Source organism: Amblyomma maculatum, chromosome 1 (genome assembly GCF_055883805.1).
Source record: "Amblyomma maculatum isolate TAMU_Amacu chromosome 1, ASM5588380v1, whole genome shotgun sequence".
NCBI classification, from domain to species: Eukaryota; Metazoa; Arthropoda; class Arachnida; order Ixodida; family Ixodidae; genus Amblyomma; species Amblyomma maculatum.
In genome coordinates this window covers 268,564,487-268,583,777 of record NC_139344.1, presented here as the reverse complement: position 1 = coordinate 268,583,777, position 19,291 = coordinate 268,564,487, and the positions used below count along the sequence as shown (strand labels likewise).

The following is a 19,291-nucleotide window of genomic DNA, read 5'->3' as shown; positions in this document are numbered from 1 at the left end:
CTGACCTAATTTTTATGAGCAAAGGATAAACGTCAGAAGCAAACTTGTGCTGCGTAATGGGCGCTTAGACCCCTTATATCATTATTGTTATAAAATATCGTACGAAATGATAGACATTTAATGTAATTAAGACGAGTAGGACGCACGGACGCTTTTACGCTCATATGGAAGTTTAGGGAGAAGGCGACATGCAATGCAAAGCGTGAGAGTGTGCCGCAATCCAACACTTGGGAGGATCGGATGTCATTGAACAAAAAAAAAAAAAAAAAAAAAAAACGTTATCTCAGTGCACTGAGCTTTCTTGATAATGATTTAGTCGCGTTCTTTCTAATTGGATTACACGGCCTCCGGAAAACGCCCATGATGGCCCGACATTGTGAACCCGTTGCTTCTACAGAAGACCACTTCTGAAGGATGAGTGTTTATTTAAGGGAAATGTACACAGTGGCAGAGTTCGAAACGGAGTGGACTCGATCTCAGTAATATGTACTATTAATTTATTTATTTTATTATTTATTTATTTATTTATTTATTTATTTATTTATTTATTTATTTATTTATTTATTTAACTTACCCTGGTGGCACATAAAATGTTAGAGAGGAGAAGGGCAATTAAAAAAAAATTAGAAAAGAGCACAAAACAATATATACAGGAAAACGAAACAATAGATGTAAATGTAATTATGGTTAAGAGCTTTTTTTTTTCTCATAACAACACAAAAGATTTGATAAACAATAATATAAAGTGGTGCACCAAAACAGCACAGTGAAACATTTAATGAACACTAACATAGTACTTAGTTAATTAGTGTTGCAAGGACATTTTTAAACTTAATGGGATCACTGATGCTAGTTAATAATGCGAGCAAGGAATTCCATTCCTTACTGGTTTTTTGATTGTGTACATGTGACTGTATTACAATGGGGCACTGAGACATTTGGCTTACCGAGCTAAATTCGCGTAATGAGTGATGGGAAGCTCTCTTCAGCTTGCTCCTAATTGCGACACGCATGGGTTTCTTCCCCGTCTGCTTCGTCATCTCTTGTTATTGGGGATGTGAATGCAGTACATGCGAAACCCATTTTCAGCACCAGTGCTGCTTTCACAAAAGTGAGGCCCTTCAACCTGCCCGCTCGTCAGTCAACCGGAGTTATTTAACGAGCGGCCACCGCCGACTTGGCGCAAGAGGGACTCGGCGCTCCCCAACGAGCCGCTAGACACATAAGGAACCCCTCGCTTCCTCTTGGAGGGACCAACTGGGCATACTTGCGCGAGCACTCGCGAGCTGTCGACCAGCCCATTTCTTTGTACTCGGCAAGAACAGGTGACACCGAGCCCTCTGGTGGAGGCGGGGCGTAGCACTGGCTTGTTGTCCGCGAGACCGCGCCCTTGTTCGTGTCTCTCGGCTGGATATGCAGACGGCAGCAGTTGCTTTTGCAGTCTTCGGAAGTGGCATGGCTACAGCCGTGCACTCTTTCGTTTCCGCCACAAGTGACCACACTACGAAGAAAAGCAAGTTTCTCGGGCAACTTCCAGTCTGAAGAAAGGTGAGCGCATGCAATTGGGCAGCGTATCCGGAGCAGTCCTTATCGTTTACTTTGGCCGTCGCAATCTCTTGAGGACCGAGGAGAGTGGGGCGGGGTTCGCATGGCATCCCTTGCAAGGCGCCTACCGTACGTATACTAAATACAGGTACCAACAGACCTACCGCGAACGACAGATAGTAGCGCGGAAGCTCTACTTCTCCCATGCCAAATTTCAAGGTCGCCTGGCCCCGAACATTCTATCTTGAACTCGCGCTGGGCAACAAACATCGTCGTCTTCATTCTCCAAGATTTATGCAAGCTGTGTACAGCGCGTGCGCCACTATAATCTGCGCCGCAAAAAACATTGCCGCGACCGAGTTTCGAACCTTTGCCAGAATCCAACAGATCAGCTATCGAGGGAACCCTAAACTGCGCGCTAAGTTGCGCCACAGTCGAGAAAGGAGTCAAAGCATTCAACTATCGTGAGCCGCCGTAAACGCACCGAGGGCATTATGTCGCACCCGGTGACTATCGCTTCGCAGCGCTGGTGGCAGTCCAAGGCACGCTGTCCGTCATTCGTGTTAGGTCAGTGGGCGCCTGTGCGTTTGATTGTTGACGACTGCGTACTTATAATCGCCACCGATGCAACGATATGGGACGAGGAGGCCGCAATGGGAAATAGCACTGCTACCGTATACGTCACCACGCGTCGGCTGAGAACGAAACGTGATACGTGTTCGGGCCTCTGCCGACGTGGCACGAAACAGCTCTATCATCTGATCGGCCTCTATAAGGCATCCGGCCGTAACACCGCTGGCCACTTTGGAAGCTCTGTGCGTTGACGCTGTGCTCTCACTGCGCTGTTACTGGTGGCCGATGGCGCTTTCGGTTGGTCAGGAACGGTTGGCATGACGGCCATCCCTGCGAAGCCTGACGTGTGAGAGTCGAGTTTCAGACGAGACACAGGTATACGAGAAGCGTTCATAAAGTTCTTATCAGCATCATAAATCTGTAGCAGGCGTACACGAGAGGCATCAAAATGAGCATATATCTATGCTTTCAGAGGAATGTAAAAATTGTCCTCTATATAGTACCGCGCAACACCACTAGAGCATGAAAACAAAGGCGGTCGCACCTATTGCGACATAGTAAGCGTTTTCCGAGATTCGTTTTGTGTATCTTAAAGGTCGTCATTCAAAAAAGAATCATGGTGCGCTAGTGGCGGCGTACAACGGCAATTTCCCATCTTAGAAGAAAATCGTCAAACGGTGCAGGTGATTCCAATTCGGTCAAACAAGCATGGACGACAGAGAACGGAATGGCCGATGGTCGCTCAATGGTGAACCACAAATTGCTGCGACAGGGGAGGCTCTAGTGCTAGCTGATTGGCGTATTAGCTTCGAATCAATATTTGAACGGGTTAATGTGAGTTCTAGGCCAGTGCACGCCATTCTTCACAAAAGCTTGCTCATGACGAAGGTTGTCGCGCTTACGCAAGACATCCGTCTTCATCATCACATTGCATGCACCGCTTTACGCAGCACTGATGGCAGCAGCCCACTTGGTCATCTTGGGATACAAAATATTGATCCATTGTCCATATTTCGTTCACCTGGTAAAAGTTACTTCCTTCTCTTCCTAAACACACAAAAAAAAATAACCCACTACTTGGGTAACAGTGCCGGGGCAACAAGGAAGTGATTGCTCAAGTTGAGCACTTCTCAATCCTCAAAGTTAGGAGGTCTACAGAGACAATGTGCGGCAGCTCGTTCAATAGTGGCCAAAGTTCGTGGCTTTGAGAGGAGAATATTAAACCCACACCCGAATGTCACTTCCATGTCTGCGTTCCTTCATGCCAATAGTATAAGAACTTTCTGAACGCCCCTCGTACTATGCCAGCCCGGCACAAAGAGCCGGAACAGATTTGTGGCTCGTCCAGAATAATTTATGCTCGCACGGCGTTCCCTAAGTCATAAGCTAAGGGCATGGCAGGCTTATCTTGGCTATCAAGCTGCCGAGCGCACCTCCATCTTTCGATACCGGCGTAGAAACGACCAATGCGCTGGAAAAAACACCAACGGGACTCGCCACTTCCGTCTATCTATAGCGCATCGTTGGGAAAAGGCAGGTGCGTCCCTGAATCAATGACAGAGTTTGTGACGCTGCATATGTCCATAAATAAAGGCGTTAGGCAAGAAGACACGATCTCCCTAGTACTATATTCACCGCTTGCTTAGGAGAAGTATTCATAGACTTGGGATGGGAGCAGTTAGGGATAAGGGTATACATGGAGAATACCTCAATAATCTGCCAATTGCCGATGACATTGCCTTTCTAAGTAGCTCGGGAGAATAATTTTAAACAATAATTAATGACCTAGACAGGAAAAGCAGAAAAGTGCATAGGCCTAAAAGTCGGTATGCAGAAGATTAAGGTAATGCTCAACAGCCTCGAGAAGGAACAGCAGTTTGGCGAATGTCCTACTGCCTCGGACAAGCAGTAACCGCAGATCGAGACCATGAAAAGGAAATAACAGGAGAATAGGATTGAGATCGAGCGCACTTGGCAAGTACTCGCTGATTATGACTAGCAGCTTACCTGTATCGCTCAAGAGGAAGGTATACAACAGTTGGATCCTACCTGTATTCATCTATGGGGCTGAAACGTGCATGGAGGCTAACGAAAAGGGTTATATTTAAGTTCAGGACAATGCAGAGAGCTATGGAACGGAAAGTGGCTGGTGTAACGTTACAAGGTAGGAAGCGTGCAGAGTGAGTCGGAGAAATAATTAAAATTAATGGCATCCTAGTGGAAATCAAGAAGAAATGGGCATGGGCAGGACATGTAGCGCGAAGAGAGGATAACCGATGGTAGCTTAGGGTAACAAACTGAATTCCAAGGGAAGGAAAGCGCAGCAGGAGTCGGCAGAAAGACAGGTTGGCGGATGAGGTTAAGAAATTCGCAGGGGTCAAGTGGATGGATCTAACACAGGACTAGATTAATTACAAAAATATGGGAGAGGCTTGCGGCCTGCAAAGGGTATAGTCCGGATGATGATGATGACTTTTATTTTTAAATTTGAAAGAGATAGGTCGGCGGGACCTGTGTAAGTGGATTAGAAGGTATCAGGGTTTTAACGTATGAAGCGCAAAAACGTTTTAGCCAGATGGAATTTGAGGGAGGTAACGACGTGAAACGCACAGCGCGATAGCGTGTTGCAGTTTAATTACCATGCGGGTGATCGGCGATAGCTATACCATGTTCTGTACTTGCTTCCCACGAGACATTACTGATTCGAATCCGCACTGCTCTGACGGTTATTTTTTTCGTCTGAGCCCGACATATACAAGCCACAACAAGCTTGGTTGGATTTTACTGTGTGAAGTAATGCGTTCGCACTAAGATTATCTGGAGTCTAACCTGGTTAGGCCGATGATAGCGTGCGAAAGATTTGCTTGAATTTCCCGCGCCAGGGCACTTGGGTTAAAGGCGTCATAATCTGGCGGGCCAATGAGGAGTAAGACATACAAGTTTCAAGGTTGCTGCTCAGCTCTGGCGTCTGTATGACTGCTTTCGCACTGCAAGATGTAATGTCCATGAGAAGCTCAGTTAAGGCGAAAGCCTCTGATGGCTCATACTGTCGGCGTCCGTCCGGTCACACTAGAGCTGTCAATCAAATGACGTTATCAGGAAAATAGAAATCCTGTCTCTACTGGGAACCGAAACACTATCCCTCGGATCCCCAGCCGAGCGTTTTAACCAACCACGTCACGCCTAGGATCGTGAAACGCGTATCATAATTATCCTTGTCTACAGCGAGGATGATAGTAGCCATGAGAACGACGCTGCAATTAGGGATAACGGCAATTATGACAGTAGCGATGATAATGACGATGCATTCAGTTGATAATGGTAATGAGAACAAACGTGATGCACCATGTGCAGCAGCAACGCTCAGGCTTTCGCATTTCTCGCCAGAATAGCAACTTGGCTTATTGGTTTTCCATACTGAGGTAACAGCTCAAACCGTGGATAGGAGTACAAGACGATAAGACGACACAACGAGCTCTGTCTGCAGTGCAGATTCAACAGTGCTCTCGGAGTTTTTTGCGCCATTACTTGACTAAAAGTAATAACTCACTTTATATTCTTTATTTCAGGGGCCAAGTTTATACTTCTTATATTTGCTCAGAAGCTGCTCTTCTTCGCTGATATAATGGAAAATGTTCGCGCTTATCGGACGATACGTTTCCTTCGTTGTTTTGGTGCGATGGTCGATAATTAAGCTGCAGAATTAACTCTCTGGAACGAAATTTGGGATCCGCGCCTGCTTTTGTTTCCCTGAGAAAGTTGTAAAACCTGCAGCCGGCAAGATGCCCGTCTCTCCTTTGCGTTTTTTATGAGCAGGAACTAACGGAATGCAATATAATGTTATTTTCATTTATAACACTTACAGAGTAACGTGCGTCAACCTGATCTACCCACGAAACGAAGGCCTGATGATGTGTCGAACGTTTGGTACAGAGTTACGAAATACTTGCGCATAAAAGTTCGCAAGCAAACGTTTAAAATACTTATGCCTATATTTTAACCTTTAAGCTCATCAATTGCGTTTTATTTTTGGGCCATTTATAAAGTGTAGGCACGCGCATAAATAGCTAGCACAGATTTTATTTTACCTATTTCGTTTGATTCATTATCATAAGGTTTGTTTGGTCTGCACATAGCGCTGTCTGACGAAACTGGTATTATTGCCGTCCTCGGACTTGCGCAAGGAAAGCTATATATTGCGACAAACTGCGTCCGTTTCGTCACGTGTCGGCAAACGAAGCCACTGCAGTGACCGGCCGCAGCAAACAGGCCTCGATTCCCCTGGTGGCGCTTGCGTACTCTTTTTTGTTCCACTTGTGCTCGCCGCGGGAAGAAAGCGGCCGTATCAAATCTCAGCTTCAAATAAGGGATCGAGGCAGTGTTGTCCCACTTACGATCGCCGTCCCTGTCATCCACATCGTAAAGCAGTGGCATTCTCCAGTTTGTCTTCGAGGACAGCAATATGCGCGCGAGGCCTTTCGGCGGCCTCTTGAGTTTGTTTTATCTCTCCGTGGGCCAAACCAGTGGCAGTTACCGCATTTGTTCGAATATAACAGGAATTTTTGTTTACTTAGTACGGTCCAAAACTTCGGTGCGAGTGGGGATGGGAGTCACCCAATACAAGGTGTTTCGCCTACGACTGAAGCACAATTTTTTTTTTAAATAGACTTTTTAAATTAAAATAGCGATACCTTCGACAAAGCACTGAGATCGGTGATGTGGATCAGAATACAGCTAAGACGTTCTAACTATAACAGCAGACTGGTTAACTAGTATTCAGTTGTTAACGCTTTAACTATTGACGTTGCTCCTCATTTACTGAGAGACTTTCCGGCAACCAAGTAATATGCATCTCTGTTTTCAATTTTCGAAATTAGAATATCTATTCTCCTAACTAGAATCAAACCCAATGATTACTTAGATAAGTAATCGCCCAAGTAATCTTATAATCAGTATTTTCATCACGTTAGCGGCTAAGTGCGTCGCGCGCGCGCGCGCGCGCGCACGCACGCACACACACACACACACACACACACACACACACACACACACACACACACACACACACACACACACACACACACACACACACACACACACACACACACACACACACACACACACACACACACACACACACACACACACACACACACACACACACACACACACACACACACACACACACACACACACACACACACACACACACACACACACACACACACACACACACACACACACACACACACACACACACACGCACACACGCACACGCACGCACGCACGCACGCACACACACACATTGTCGCTTGTGTGGAGGAAACGCTGTAGTTAGAGGAATTTTTTTTTCTATGGTTAGGTTTGCCAACTGCTATTCCCAAGGATACGGGGTCAAATCCCGGCCACGGCGGCCGCTTTTCGATGGAGGCGAAAAGCAAGGCGTTCTTGTGCCGTGCGATGTCAGCGCACGTTAATGAACCGCATGTGGTCGAAATTTCGTGAGCCCTACAGTACGGCGTCTCTCAAGGCCTCCGTCGTTTTGGGACGCTAAAGTCTGGAAACCGCGAACGAACAACCATGTGACCGCGAAGAAGAGATTTCCTCGTCTGCGCATGCTTATTGCTTGATGTGCGTTTTATCATCCCCCGTACACTGAGCGTAAATAATATTCTAGTAACAAAAGCGTACATATAGTGCCGGCATATAAGTTGCAGGCGTTGATGACCATTCACGCACTTGACCACGTTGTAACCAGACGCCGGTCTAGCTTCCTCACTTGAGCCGCAGGGAGCGGTTAAGTTAATGACCGTTAAATTTATTGCCAAGCTGAACGCAAAACGATCAGCACCGTGTTGTTTCTGCTTGCATTACTGTTTTTTGTACTTGCGTGTGACGCTTATCTACGAGCACCCAGCACGTACCTTTTGTTTTCACTTGAGTTGTTTTATCGCGCACTAATCACGCGTCCACAGCCCGGACAAAGAACCTCGACCGCATCGCGAACACTGCTTGCCTCACCTGATTATCCCTCCCAAAGGAGGTGGCTGCAATGAACCCGCCGTTTTATGGCTTAATAGGGAGAGCGAAAAGACAGATTGCGCCGAAGGACAACGCCACCCTCGGTGCAATCGCGCTCATTTTCACCCAGGGGAACCTTGCTCCCACAAAACAGAGTTCCTCTCGTCTCGCGGAAAGCATCGAGATTTTCTTTCGCTTCTCCAATGAACTTTGGATTTCTTTTTCCCTTAAGTTAAGCAACAAATTCTTTCGCAGGCAGGCAAACATGAAACTGTTACGGCATCATAAAACCGTTCTCTGTATATGCTAGCAGTTATTTGAGTTTCACAGATCAAGAGAATCGCCTTCTGTTCGCAGAAAAGCGCCAGCTAACAAAATTTCTCAGCGTTGTAGTGGATTAGGGGCCGTACGACCTCTTTCTGAGCCATAAACTCCTCTCTTCGCTACGGGTCTTCATCTGCCCACCGGCGCTGCTTTTCAGCCCACATGTGGCACGCGGCAGCTGATAATCGTAAAGACGCAAGAAAAAAAAAAGAGAAAAATAATTCGAAAACAACCTTTGAAAAATATGTCTTAGCTCTTGTTATACGTGTTCAGTAGCGTTAATACGGTGTTTTCAATAAAATTAGCTTACACAGCGGGTCACCATTGCTCCTCAAGCAGCATGACAGTATTTTTCTTGGCAGAAGGACAGCCAATGGAGCGTCGCACTAATGTACTACGTCAATCCCAACTACGCCGTTCCCTCTCCATTCTTGTTGGCTAACATCTTCAACACCAATTTTAACGTGCCATTCTTTTTTTTTTTTCTTTTAGTTGCTGGGAAGAGATGCCGTGTCACAGAGGGAATATATACATAGTATATACATAGTATATACCAACTGTCCCATCTACATGCAGCGGTTGACGCTGTTTACTGCGCGCCCCGCCTCGGTGGCTCAGTGTTTAGGCACTCGACCGCTCAGCCCGACGACACGTGTTCAACCCTGGCCGCATCAACCACGGTGGCCACGTTTCAATGGATGCGAAACGCAAGGCTCCCGTGTAGTGTGCGATGTCAGTGTACGTTAAACAACAAGTGGTAGAATTTATCCAAGCCCTCCAATACGGCTTCCCTCTTTGGGATGTTAATTTGCCATGCACCTATAATACAATATTTATTACATGGGTAGGTACTTCCCGTGTTTTTCTGGTTTATTTTTCTTTTGCGCAATGTTCCGGGTGGCGGCAGAAATAAGCAGTGTACTAGACTCCGGTGTATGTGCAACCAAAACGTATGTGCGTCAACAGGCAAGAGGTGCATGCAGGAGGAGGAGGGAAAGCAGGGAGGTTAACCGGTAAAAGAAATCGGTTTTCTACCCTGCACTGAAGGAAGCGGGTGAGTGGATATAAAAGTGGTGGGTAAGAGAGGGATGGGTGAAGTCAGTATAGTCACATCAAAGCCATATCACGTCACATCACATCACGTCATAGTCATATCACGTAACATAACAGCAAAATTCACAGCCTATCGATCAGGCTCGCGCTTTTCATGTAGCGAAGCAGTGCCTGGGAGGCCTTCACCGCCGACGATCGCCGCTGCCAGTGACCTAGAATCTTGATTCCAGTCAGTGGGCATCCATCTAGACGCTCCAGCGAACGGCAGAGACACTGTCTTTCCGCACTGTATATGGGGCACTCACAAAGAATGTGGCCCATAGTCTCGTCGCACCCGCAGTTTGCACATGCAGGGCTATTTGCCATATCTATATGTTACAAAATAATTAGAGTTTGTGAATGCTACACCAACCCACAGGTGGCACAATAAAGTTTCTTCACGCCAGGTGGAAGCCGGAGCTTCAGGTTAGGGTCCAGGAATTTTAAGCGGCAGTTCGCAAACTGGCCAGAATTCCACAAGGCGAGCGTGTGCTCCCGCGCAAGTGCGCTAAGCCTGCCCGCTGCGTCTGCCCTGGAAAAGGGGATCAACACATAATCGCCGTCTTAGTGGACTGTTCGCTCGACCTCGTCCGCCCGAAGATCACCCACTATGCCGCTGTGCCCTGGAAGCCATTGGTAGATGACGTCATGTCCTCCATTAATGGCATACTGATGAAGTTCTCGTATTTCCGCGACGAGTTGCTCATGAGCTCCACGGCGAAGAGCCGCTTTTAAGGCTTGCAGGGCGGCTTTTGAATCTGTGAAAATAGACCACCGCTGAGGGCTCTGCTGACTGATATGCCTAATCGCGACACGAAGAGCGGTTAGCTTTGTGGCTGTTGAAGAAGTATGGTCAATTGTCCTAACTTTTATTTCTGTAGTAGTTGCGGGGATAACCATGGAGCCTGAAGAACTCACGGCATACACTGAACCGTCGGTGTAGACGTGCAAACGATTTGCATGGTCCTCATGAAAGTATTCAAGAGTGACTTGTTTTAGTGGTGTCGGCGATAGCTCGACCTTCTTCCTGATGCCGCGTATTGACAGAAGCACGCGGGGTTGATGTAGGCTCCATAGTGGAGAGGACTGTCTAGAAGCGGGTGTAAACTGGGACGGCAGAATTGCGCGATGTGCATCAACGGTCTCTGTAAACGATGTACGCGGTCTGGTAATAGGAAGACTGGCCAAATGATGAGAGGGAACCGCGGAGATGTGTCGGAAATGTGCCCTCAGGGAGTCGACTGTTAGGTAGGTAGTTATGAAATGTTCCTGTGCAATTAATATGTCAGCAGCCGCAGAGGCACATTTCGACAATCCCAGGCAGGTTCGCAGAGCTTGAGCTTGAACGCTATGTAGAATTTTTAAGTTGGTTTTTCTGACATTTCCAAGTGCAGGTAAGCTGTACCGAAGGAATCCCATAAATAATGCATTGTACAGCTGGAGCATCGACCGCACTTACGCTCCCCATGACTTTCCCCCAATAAATTCATTCAAGTACGTGAGCAATTGCTGTCAGTCTCTTTTTCATGAATGAAATATGGGGAGTCCACGAAAGATTTCGGTCGATGATCACTCCCAGAAAGCGATGGCTGCTTTCATAGGGTATTGCTTTACCATCAATGCGTACGGTGTAAGGAGACATGTTCTTGCGTATAAATGCAACTAGCGAACACTTTTTGGTTGATATCTCTAGATCTTGCAGGTGGAGGTAGGCCGCAACTATACTTGCCGCCTTTTGAAGCCTCGCTCTAACTTGTGGGCGCGTAACTCCTGATGCCCAGATACAGATGTCGTCTGCATAGATTGAAAGTTGCGCCGACTGTGGTATTAAGTCGACAAGCCGACAAGAGTAAGATTGAAGAGCGTTGGGCTTAGTACTCCACCCTGTGGGACTCCACGGGAAGTGAAATGAGAAGATTCTGGGCCATCCTCAGTCTGCATAACGTGAGATCTGTTGGATAAATAACTGCGTATCCAGCAAAAAAACACGGCCGCCAAGCTCGGCAGCTACCACAGCGTACAAAATGGCCTGGTGAGTGACGTTGTCATATGCGCCCTTAATATCCTAGAACAACGCCGCGGGTAAGCGCTTCAAATTTTTTGACATTGTACAGATGATACCAGGTCCATCACGTTGTCAATTGAAGAGCGTCCACGTCGAAACCCGGACATTATATCCGGATATACGCGGTAGCGCTCCAGGTACCACTCAATACGTGTAAGCAGTATTCTTTCCAGTATATCTTACCGACGCAGCTAGTCAGCGCAATTGGACGGTATGATGTCAAGTCCAGAAGCGATTTGCCAGGTTTCAGGAGCGGAACTAAACGACTGCACTTCCACTCACCTGGAACTGTATGTACCCTTACTCCATGATTTGTTGTAATATTCCAAAAGAACGTGTCTAGCTTCTTGTCCAAGATTTCCAAGCGCAGAGTGTCACACCGTCGGCACCCGGCGATGATGACCGTCTGCAAGAAGCCAGCGCAGCGTCAAGTTCCCCCACGGAGAAAGGAAGGTCCATTCGTGAATCCCGAGAAGCTGGAACATCATTGAAATGTAGCGTTGCCGTTGGGATCGATTGGTCTGCTACCCTAGCGCAGAAATCTTCAGCTACCTCGACCTCACCACGTCTTTGGTAGAGTGAGAGATTGGAATAGGTAGAGCTGTTGAGGGGATGTTCGGAGACCACCAACGACATTGCAGGTGCGTGATAAAGGCTTCCGTGGATCAAGCGTTTCACAGAATGACCGCCAACGTTTTGCCCGGAGGGCTTGATTTCTGCGCTGAATTGTCTTTTGCATGCTCCTGTGAGGTCGAGGCGCGACTTTGTGCGTCGGTATCTACGCTCTGCCCTCCGTCGCAGTGATCGCAGGCGCTGTAATTCCGCATCAAACCCTGTGTAGGTAGACAATGGGGTGAGGAAAGACGTCGAGTTTATCATGGCCTCCTTAATTTTCTCTTCAAAACCTGCAGAGAGGCCTGCTCTGCAAGCATCGTCCATAAGTGCTTGAAACGCCGACAAATCGATGCGGGGCATACGTGTGGCAGAAGTGGATGTGGAAAGGCCATTAATGATCACACATGTAGGGATGTGGTCGCTTCCGTGTGTTTCTATATCCGCAAACCATTGGACGCTGCTGGTAAGACATCGAGACACGAAAGCCAAATCAAGACAGCTACTGTAAGTTGCCCCTCGAATAAAGGTCGGCGTACCGTCATTAAGACACTGCAGGTCATGATCAGAGGCGAAGGACACAATCTTTCTTCCCTTGAGGTTCATTCGAACGCTTCTCCACGTGGTGCGGTGAGCATTAAAGTCCTCTATGATGATCAAAGGGCCAGGTGTAATCTCCATCAAGTCGTTCAATCGTGTGGCGTAAAAACGACTTGGTGGCGAGATATACGCACCCACGAATGCAGAAAACCTGTATAAGTATTTCCATCATGGCAAGAGTCGCTAAAAGCCAGAAATATTAAGTAGGATCAACGACAGGCTATAAACGCACTCACTCATTTGTTTTCTTGAGTTGTTGCGGAATGGGTAGAGCGCATCACAACGAGGGGGCAATTAGCATAAAAAAAAAACGCATCTATGGCTGTAGAGATGTCTGCGTTTCGGGCATACAACAATAAGAAAATACATGCATATATGCAGGAACGATTATCACTCACGGGTCTCTTTCAAGCTGTTTCGTTCCTGGGGCTAACCCTGCGTCCCGCAGGTGCTCTCACACCATCCTATCCTTTCTGTTACCGCCAGTCGAGTCTCGTCTTTCGACGGGCTCGCGGCTGACCTACCTCTCGAAAAATTTATAACTATAGCGCGCTTGGCCCCTTGCGAACCACGACCCGAAGTCTTTCGGTAAGATCAAAGAAGGATACTGCCTCGGTTTTTCTCAAACGCACCGCCCACCCAAAGAGAAGAGGCACCTTCAGCGGCGATGTATTCCGCGTGTCTCCGTTCCGTTCAGTCTCTGCGATTTTTTTTGTTTGGAGACTCTCATCTCGGTTGCATCGTTAGCAGTCCCCTCCATAGATTGTGGAAGAGCAAATTAGGGGATACGGCCGGCTTATGCTAAGTGTTCCCTGCGGCAATGAGCGCCTGCCCGTAGAGAAGACAGTAGACGCCGCTATTTGTAGCGTTGCGCGGTTGAACCGCCTGATGTGCCCACGCATCTCGTCCTGGGCGGGTGAGCACGGGTTGTCTTAGCCCGGACATCGACGGCGCCTGAAGACGTGCTTCCGCTTTTTCACGGCTGAATCCCGGCTCGCAGCTCGTTAAAATGCCTCTCGACCGGGTCTTTCATCTCCGAAACGTGAGCGTTCACCTGCCTTTTTTATTTCATTCCACGGGTCTTTGAGAGGGGGATGGGCGGTGCATTTTAAGTTCGCGAACACGGCAGCATGCGATGGCTCCGAGTGAACACCCACGGTTCCTGCATGAATCGCCTCTCAGTTAACGAGAGGTGCTGAATTAACAGCACTAGGCTACATAAACTTGAGAAGCATCGCTGTAACTCTGTATTAAGTGCATATCCGTAATATTCGCCGTTAATCCTAGTTCTTGAGTGATGTCTGTATGCAATCAAGCTACAAGGAAAAAAGGAATTAAAAGAAAAGAGGCGGCAAAAGGGCGGCGAGAATAAAGCAGCGCTACGAAGACTGGGAAAACTGAGAGATGGCAACAAGAGCGCATGCGTTTGCCCCTGTGTTGTCGCCGACTTCGTATCGTTGTTTTATTCCCTCCCTGAACGCGATGCTTACTCTTTCTCTTCAGTCTTATTCTTATCTCACTGACTAAATTTTCTTTGTTTGCTAATAATTGTGTATACATATATAAATAGCTGCCCCAACAAACATGCGCCAGAGCGGGAAGCATTTCTGAGCTCTTTTAAACAGCTCCCATCATCATGATGTCTCAAGTGCGGAATGTACATACCAAACAGTTCTCAGTATTCGGACTTGATTTTTTCCGTCTATATCCTCAGAAAAGCGTGGCTGCCCGAAAAACTGAACCCTGAAATGGGGCCATTGCTTACCTGTAGCTTCCGAGTAGTATGCTTTTCTCACCACTGTCTGCAGAGAAACGACACAAAACAGAACACGAGCACAACAGAAACTAAACACTTCCTCCCGCTATCTTTTCTTGGTTTCATGATCTTGTCTTTGTTTTGGCTCTGCGACGTGACCCTCACGAGTATTGTACGCTTGTCTACATGGAATCAACGAGGACGCATGCAACCTAAGTGCGCTGACGGGGAGGCTCGTTTCACTATACAACTGTTTTTGCTTACGCCACTGCGATAAAAAATAAGCCTAAAGTGAAGAACATCCCGCCCTGTTTCCAGAATTACATGCGACTACCTAAGCAACAACAGACCAGGCACACTTCTTTGAACCTTTCCACCTTTTTACGTTTCTTGAAGAAACGTTTTTCTATATGAATGGAAAATATACAGTTGAGGAGAGGGAAAGAAGGATGCGGGAAGGAAGCTAAAACAACTGGACGCCAAGTATTTGAGAGTGCAGTACATTTACACAGTTTAAAAAAAAAAGTGTTGTTAAGAAAAAAAAGAAACAATTCTAGGGGTTAAATTATTCCCGACAGAAATTGTTCCGGCAAAATTAGAGTCACGACTGGCGCATCTTCATTCCAAGAGTGCATTTTTCTTCCGTTTTCGTGCCCTCTTCGCCGCCTCTTTATCCCCATCGTTTTATTTATTCCTGCCAAATATCACTCAAAAACAGCTATTTCTAGGAGGTGCCTCACACACACAAAAAGAAAAAAAAAAGGCCGTGCCTTTTTTCTCGGTGAGGTGTTCGAGCTTTGGCATATATGATCTGCGAAACGAGGGGATGGTGACATTGCAGACCGTTCGTAACGCTTCATAATCTCCCCAGTCCGGCGGAAAGAGGGACGCGGCGTAACACAGTTCGCTGCCGCGGTTACTGACATTCGGATAGATGTGTCCGACCTGTGTATAAAGCAAGTAAGGTGGGCAAGACCACGTGGGTCACTAAAAGTGAATCGAGCAGCTGAGTTTGACACACACACTGTACCGCATCGCTACGTGGCAGTTGAGAAGAAAGACATCCGTTACCACCGCCAACCGCATGGACTAAATCTCGAGAAGAGTCCTGCTCCGTCGCCCATCGAATTTCCCGCTACACACGACGCTGTCTCCGGCCTCCATCAGGAAGCGTTTTGTCGACGACGCCTTCCGGCGCTCCTTCCGTCTCGTCCGGTCAGCCCCCGACTCTATCCGCTGCCCAGATGGCGCCTCGATGTTTTCGGCGAATATGAGTTTGTATTGGCCGAAAGTAGAAGGGGAAGAAACACCGTCCTTGATGTCGGCCACTATCGGACGCAAGTAAACGCAAAAGCTGCGGCGTCCATCTCCCTGCAGGCTAGTGCAGCTATACACTAAGAGCTCAGCCGGTTTTATCGAACCTCTATCGCTTTTTTCGCCCAAGTCAAAAGCAGCTCCTGCCACCATTCCTCTGACAATGTCCGATTTGCTGTGCTACGCTGACGCATGGTATCTGGAAATTGCGTCGCGTGCCCTGCTACAGCTTCCGTAGCGGACGCGAGTGGCCCGCCCAAGGGAAGGTCATCGGGTCGAAAGGAACAGCTCTTCCCTCCTTCTCGAGCGCCTGTCGCCACCGCGCACGCTTTGCGGGTCGCTGGGATGAGCCCGCCCTCGCATGAATGTAGCACCAATAAAAATGGAGCTGAACGGGAAGATGCGTTTCTATTTTCTTCGCAGTGCTCAGCCTTCTCTTCGCCGTGGTTATCCATCACGTTTTATTCGTTTAGTTCTCGGATGCACTCACTTCATTTTAAATCCATGTCTTTTGAATCGTGTGTGTTCTTTTCAAAGCGTGGAATGTATCTGCCGTCTGCTTTTTCGCTTTCCTGAGCCGACTTTACCCTGTTTCCGCCCCTTGCGCCAGCGGATGCCTCACCTGAGAAATAATAGACCTCATCTTAACTTAACAATAGTCCAGATGCAAGCTCATTCAGCTAACAACAAAAAACACAGCATAAACAGCCGTGTGTAGACTGACAGGCTGGCCACTTCTTCTGGCAAATTTGAAAGGGAACAAGTAATGATAATGTTGGTGGAATGTACAAGCTTATATGGGAATGACTTACCAGACCACCGACCAGCAGTCGTGGGTGGCGGCACGTGTGCTTATCGCTAACTACACAGTATATGCCGCTGTTCACAAATCGTGATCGGGTCACTAATCAGTTTATGCGTCGTACAGGGCTCAGTGCTTCAGTAGTAGCACCGGCACAAGTTAGTGCACTGCACTTACTCGAGATCCCAAGTGAGTGACTTGTTCTTGCAAGGAAGCAGCCCGCCAAAGTAGTGGGCGCTGCATGGCATAAGTATCCTCGAGCGAATAGTGATTGCTCTGGGAGAGGCACTTCCTGCATTGCAGTCTCTGCGTCAGGGATCTTTGCTTGATGGAGACCTGCGAAGAGGAAGAAAGTAGTAAGAAAAGGAGAATTGCCTCACGGGGGAGCAGCGAGCTCAACACGAGCAACGCAAAGACACGCATCCATCTACCGAGCGTCCGCAGTTTTAAGGCGACCTTGGTGCGACTCCCCGGAGCGCTCGCAAAAACGAATTACGCGCGAGTGCACAGGCGCGTGCTCTCGAGAGCTTTCGCCTCTGCTCGGAGAACAGGTTTCGGCTCTGTTTCCTCAGATGAAATATGCGCGGAACTTTGTTAGATTTGTGCTCGTGCACTTTAATTTTGCTTCCCGTTCAGGTTCACGAATGCGACTGAACTTGCATCCCTTTATGTATTGTTTTCCGTTTTTACACAAATTATTCTAGCGCTCCTTAGATAAAGATGATGTCATACCAAGTAGTAAACTGGAGAGGAAAAATCACCGCTTTCTTCAACAGCGCCAGGAAAGCGTCTCTAGGGTCGCAGTTTTTGTTCAGGAGAATTATGCGCGAAGGAATAAGACCCGTGGTCTGGAGCGAAGTTTCAGTGCATAAAGAGGAACTCTTTTTAGTTGTTCGTTCTTATCATGATAATTTCACTTCTACGTGGCAGAAGAGAAAAAAGTTTCTATAAGCTGCTTTCACGCCGTTTACCGCAAAAAGTAACGCTGCGTAAAGCTATTTGTATTGGTTCGAATTTTCCCTTAAGTGCGTGCGTGCGTGCATCCTCGCGTGTGCGTGTGTTTCTGCGTTCAGCTAAGTACTTTTTTGAATAATTTACCTAATTGTAAGGATAACAACAAAAGATATAAACACGCGCTGTGTCCTGGTGCTGAGCTTTAGCCCTGTAGCTGCTGCTTGATAGACATGATGTTTGAAGGAACACTTCATTACATTATGATGCGTTGAGAATGCGATCGCCTAAACGTGCGGCATGCTTCTTCTCCTCCGTCAGTGCTGCTCACCACCTACACTGAGCCAGTGCAGCAGCCAATACTCGCATCTTCAGCAGCGCACGCCATCTCTCCTTGTGGGGATCATCAACACACGCGGCATCGATTCTGTCCTCGTTCAGACCTGATACGCGGAGCTGTCTATATACACGTCTACACACAACCAAGCTCAGCTGCCAACTGACGCCCAGCCTGCCACCGCGCTCGGCTATGTCGCATGACCAGGGCATCGACGAACGCGGCTATGTCAATCGGTCTCGTTACTTTTGCTACCTCGTCGAACAGTCAGCGCTCGGGCATTTATTCGTTGCACCACGCATCGGTCTACCAGTCAGCGTATTTTAATATAGATAGGGCCGGAATCGGGACACCAGATACGGCAATTTTACCCCCAAAGATGTTTTTTATGTTACCACCTTAAAAAGTCAGTGCGCACTGGGCAAACACAGTGTCCTGGACAGCCGCTTTATGCCGGGAATGGTATGTTTTACGATGTTCCTAATCAATTACTTGCAATGAATAATGAGCCCGCTTTCTAGATATTGGCGCACGCGTACAATGCTCACACAGGCGTCGTAGAGTGCGCCTAAAAATATTGAATTCAGTTCATTATATTGAAGTAGCGTTGATGCATTTAATTTTTCGTTTCTTAAAAGGAAGCGCAAAGCATTTTTGCATGGTACACCTGTCTAAACCTTTGCGCACGGGAGACTGCTGCCTTCAAACACGCAGTGGACAAGGAAAATATCTCTTCGCAACTTAACAAACACATCGGTCTCCAATGACACGGTGGTGCCGTGTCATTGTGCCATCACTCCGCCAGGCGACCCAGGCATGCAGAACGGATAAACGTGGCCCGCCGGAACTATTAGACGTGACAGTTGCCTCGCATTTGAGGTCGTGCGGAAGGTTCGTGAGTGGCTCGTGCCCGCGAGTTCGGCAAACGTGATATCTCTGTGCTTGGCACTAAAAGTACCGCCCAGTCGCACTACAGTTTTACACACTAGATGATTTGAGCATCATATTTCCCGTTTCATGCTGTCAGCTGTGAAAGTGTGGTCTCGCAGTGCACTTTTTTAGCCTTGCGCAATATCTTATTCTCTTCTTTGTGCTGTTTTTCTTGTTGTTGTTGTTGTTGTTGTTGTTGTTGTTGTTGTTGTTGAGGAAAAGAAGAGCGAATTAATCGTTCGGTTTGCAAAGATTCTGTTTTCAAGTGTGTTTCCGATCATTTACAACTGATTCAGAAGATTTCATCTGGCCTGAATAAGAAGAGCCGTATGGTGAGTAATAAAGTGACGGCAGTGCGATAATCTAGAA

The 19,291-nt window shown here is 47.5% G+C and overlaps 1 protein-coding gene across 2 annotated transcripts in view; it reads left to right on the top strand.

Moving 5' to 3' along the window:
* The window catches only part of cpx (synaptic transmission protein complexin), a 259,696-nt gene that overhangs the window by 67,287 nt on the left and 173,118 nt on the right, over positions 1 to 19,291 (top strand). Inside the window, exon 1 of one of the 2 annotated variants that reach the window (XM_084591229.1) lies at positions 1,413 to 1,548. The exons of the other annotated variant lie outside the window; for it this stretch is intronic. The gene's annotated coding sequence lies outside the window, so the exon portion shown is untranslated. Of the gene's footprint in view, positions 1 to 1,412; positions 1,549 to 19,291 lie in introns of those variants that run through there. 2 annotated transcript variants of the gene reach the window in all.